Below are 5,286 nucleotides of genomic sequence, written 5' to 3'. Positions count from 1 at the left end.
ATAGTAGGCCTATCCTCTTACTATTAGAAAATTTGTTTAAATAATTAAAATTTATCTTCACTCGCTAAAGCAGCAAAAATCAGGGTGTGGGGCTATTAAATTTGCCTGTGTTCTTCATGTGTGTTGGTATGGATTGATGTAATGTAGATGCGGAGTTGTGTCTGTCTCTTATACACATCTAGATGTGTATAAGAGACAGCCTCTGGGTTATGGGCCCAGCACGCTTCCGCTGCGCCACTCTGCTGCTTACATTGATCCTTCCAAAACTTGCATTAGCTTGAGAAATCAAACAATTTCAAAATGTTTCAATAATAGAAAACATACCTTAGCAGAACAAGGTTTCGATCATCTGTCGTGATCCTCTAAGTTATAGGCCCAGCCGCTTCCGCTGTGCCACTCTGCTCTTTATATTAACGCTTCATAAACTTGAATTAGTTTCAGATATTAAACAATTTTGAAAATTGTAAATAACAAAAGCACTTAGTTGAGCGATGTTTCGATCCTCGGACCTCTGGGTTATGGGACCAGCACGCTTCCGCTGCGCCACTCTGCTTGTGGTACTTAAACGTTACATTAAAAGATTCTCATTGACTTCGATGATGTCTTAACAATTTCGATTTTTTTGCATAAATAAAATAATACTTAGCAGAGCGAGGTTTTGATCCTCGGGTTTCGGGACCAACGCGCTTCCGTGGTAAAAATAACGCTTCATTAAACGCTTGTTATTGACCTGGATGATGATGTCTTGACAAATTCCAAAATATAGTCCTAAAAATATTTAGCAGGGTAAAGTTTCGATCCTCGGATCTCTGGATTATGGACTGCACGCTCGCACTGCCCCACTCATTTATATAGTAATTTTATTATCCAAACGCACCATTTGTAATACATGCCGTAAATATACATAGCAGAGCGTTTCAATATTTATACAATAAAATTTATATGATAGTAGGCCTATCCTCTTACTATTAGAAAATTTGTTTAAATAATTAAAATTTATCTTCACTCGCTAAAGCAGCAAAAATCAGGGTGTGGGGCTATTAAATTTGCCTGTGTTCTTCATGTGTGTTGGTATGGATTGATGTAATGTAGATGCGGAGTTGTGTAACTACGATTAATTTCAATCTTGATAGTATATAAATATGGCAATAAAAAATATAGCCTACCAGATTCTGTATGATAATGGTAATTGATTATTTACATAGTTAATAGTAGTTAATCATTTTTTTAAATTTTAAATTTACTCAGGGGCATTTCTGATTCCATATGCCACGATGTTGCTCTTGGCCGGACTTCCAATGTTCTTTATGGAACTATGTCTTGGTCAGTTCACCAGCAGTGGACCAGCAACGATATGGAAGATGTCACCGATGTTCCGAGGTAAGATAAAAACATTTAATAATTATAATTGAATGCTTGAATACGTGTATGTAAACAAAATAATCTTATTATTCATTTATCTTTCATTATTTTCAATTTTTTTATATATAATATAATATATTTATGATATAAATGTATTGAATTATGTACATTAATATTTTCTTATATTCATTCATTTACATCTATTATTCCATCTACCCATCCATCCATCCTTTCATTCATTCATTCATTCATTCAGTCAGTCAGTCATTCTTCAAACTTTCATTCACTCATTCATTTATTCATTCATTTATTCATTCATTCATACATTCATCCTTTCATTCATTCATTCATTCATTCATTAAATCACTTATTCCTTTATTCATTCATGCATTTATTTATTCATTCATTTATTCATTCATCCATCCATCCATATAGTTCCATCCCGCTATCCTTCAAACCATCAATTTATCCACCTGTCCATTCATTCATCCATTTATTCATTCAGTTTCATTCATTCATTCATCAATCCATCTGTCCATCATCCATCTATTCTTCAAGCCATCAATTTATCCATCTATCCATCCATCAATCAATTTATTCATTCATTCATCCATCCACCCACCCACTCACCCATTGATTGATTGATTCATCATTCATTCATTCATTCATTCATTCATTCATTCATTAAGTCATTCATTCATTCATTCATTAAATCATTTATCTATCCATTCTTCTGTCCGTCCGTCCTTCCATCTATCCATCTATCTATCCATCCATTCATTCATTCGTTCATTCTTGCATGCATGCAAGCATCCATCTATCCATCAATTAATCCATCCATCCATCCATTCATCCATCCATCCATTTTCATTATGTTTATTATTTCCTTCACAAATTTTATTTATTTATTTATTTATTTTTTTTTTGGTTTAACAGGCATCGCATATGGTATGGTGATGATTTCCGCGTGTATAGGACTTTACTACAACGTAATCGTAACATACACGTTGTACCGTATTACATGTTTGCGTCCTTCACCACGATGCTGCCGTGGGTGGGCTGCAACAACTCATGGAACACGGACATGTCCAACGGCTTTTACGACGAATAGGCATTTTTCGTTTTGACTACGCGGCCAGTCTACTACGAACTAATGGACCGTGACGGCAACGCCAAGACACTGTTCGCGTACTACACCAAGAGCTGTTTTCGTTTTTTTAAGGCGACTACGACGACACAGCACACGTACGTAGGGGAGTTAGTCGACCATGGTTTTATTACCATAGAACAATGTTCCCTTTTATATTTGAAGAAATATAAAACAATATAGGAAATACTGTATACAAAATAAAAAGTTTCCAGAAAACACTGAGTGATGTTTCGCTGTTGGCTAGGTCGATCTACTACCTAGGCTAGGCCTAGCTAGCGGCACCAGATAATGTGTTTTCTCTTACCCGAAATCCACCCTGACAAGGGCCAAGGCTAGACTAGCCTAGGCCTAAGGCCTTTTTTTCACTAGATCCCTTGATTTACCTAATTTTATGTTGTGACTATTCATTCCTCATTTATTGCACGTGTATAAATAGGCCTTCATAAAACATTTAATTACTCACTTGTTTTAATGATTAATTCATTATTAAACGAACAATGCTCGATCGCGAATGCGATGAAAATTGCAACGCCCAACAAAAAAGTTACCAGCAGTTTGCCAAACAATCCGGTGATCTGATTGGTCAATATTAGGGTAGTGCCACTACGCCAAATTCAGAAATTGGGGTTGTCGCGGAAGCTGTCACAACGCCGATTTAGCCAGTAAGGTTTGTGAGCATGCGCAGATATATGTTACGCTCTATTAGTTCGTAGTAGACTGGCCGCGTAGTCAAAACGAAAAATGCCTAGACGAATGTCTGAGCAAAGGGGACAGCATTATGACGGTGAACAACACATGCGTGGCAGTGGCGTCTATGTCGGAGGATATGCTGGAGTATTATGGCGTCAAGTATAGTGCCCTCTCGGGGCTATTGGACCAACTACACCGACCCTCTTCAGGGTCAGAGGAGACTCCCGAGTGAAGAGTATTTCAAGTAAAGACAACGCTCTACATTTTTGATTGGATTTTGTTATACTACAATGCTTTAATGCAATAATGATTATAATAACACGACCGAAATAATAGCCAACCTATATTGCAATACTGAAAATACGTCCGAATATTACCTAAATAATAGACCTACCTATATTAATAATATTAATGATATTTATAATAAAAATAGCAGTATTATACAGATAATAATAATGATTACAATATTTAAAATAAGGAAAGTATAATAGTAAAAATGATGATGATCATAATAATAATACTAACACTACTACTAACAATAATAATAATAATAATAATAATAATAATAATAATAACAATAACAATAATAATAATAATAATAATAATAATAATAACAATAATAATAATAATAATAATAATAATAATAATAATAATAATAATAATAATAATAATAAAACATTGACTACAACATCTATCATGTTAACTTTATTTATATGACAATATAGTGCATCTTAACATACTTGATTATTATTTGGCATATTTATCATCATCACCTTCATTATTATTACTGTTATTATTATTATTATTATTATTATTATTATTATTATTATTATTATTATTATTATTATTATTATTATTATTATTATACTATATTATAGTGTTTTTGTTTATGGCCGTCACGTTGGTCTCTTCCCAAGCTTAGAATTTTTCCGTGCTTTGCCGAAGTATAGGCCATATATCAAGAATGTTCCTCCTAATATTTAGTGTCAATCTATGGTGTGAAGGGGGGGGGGGTGCGTGCGAGGACCAATATGTAACATGGTGATTCACGTACAATTGTAAATTTATTTTCGAAGGCGATAATTGCCTTCCATACTACATCGTCTTTCTTTTTATCTTTCTCCTTTGCGCGGTTCAGTAAAACTAAATTACCAAAGCTAGCTACTAAAGTTATAAAACTATCAAGATTATAAAATATTTAGGAAATGTGCATTTTGAAGGTATGTTGATTGTTTTTAGAATTAATTTATTATTGTTCGAAAGCTAGATTATATTGCACTAGCTAAATATTAAATGAAGAAATTTGGTGAAAGCCTTAGGCTGCCTCGCCATGTTCATGCAGAACGTAGCGTACATACGTACGCGCGGATAAATGCAAATCAGCTAGGCAGAGTCTCATCGTGTACTAGGGTATTGACTAGAGTTCGGAGCTGATTGTTGGCTTAATTAGTTAATGTTTATCGTATTAATTACAGTTTGGATTATTGTAGTTTGTATGCCTACATCTGCTATAGAAAATACTACATTATTATGTGCTGTAAATACAATTATTTGTTCGTAGGCCTAAGATACTTTCCATTTTATTCCATCACGGTCATGCACGAGATGCGTGATTGGTTACTAGGGGAGCTAGTTTATAATTATAGAGGGCGCTACTCCACAGCATATTAACAGCATTGTTTACCGTTGCACACGGCGTATTATCTACATCGTCCAGTTATTAATTGAGAAGTAGTTAAGATAGTGAAAGTATATTCAGTATTATTGCTGAGTACTGTGATATAATGGCTTTAACTAAATCTTAGTTGATGTATTAACATTTACGGTCATAAAGTCAGGGTGATTATAATAAATGAAGATATCATAAGTAATTAAAATAGTGAAGTTGTAGTACTGGTAGTACTACATACTGTAGGTTGTTATTACTATAACTCTTTACTGAAATTGTTATTGTGTTATTGTTAATGACTATAAGAGAATTGTTGTTCTTATTCTAAGATGATGATTGATAGGTAAATAATTATTACATGGTAAATATTACATAACCAGTGTTAACTATCTACATGATTGTTACAGTGTAGTAC

The sequence above is a fragment of the Anneissia japonica genome, unplaced genomic scaffold (genome assembly GCF_011630105.1).
Source record: "Anneissia japonica isolate Jap-2015-1 unplaced genomic scaffold, ASM1163010v1 scaffold287633_len19488_cov125, whole genome shotgun sequence".
Lineage (NCBI taxonomy): Eukaryota > Metazoa > Echinodermata > Crinoidea > Comatulida > Comatulidae > Anneissia > Anneissia japonica.
The sequence above is the reverse complement of the archived record's forward strand: the minus strand, read 5'-3'. Positions refer to the sequence as shown.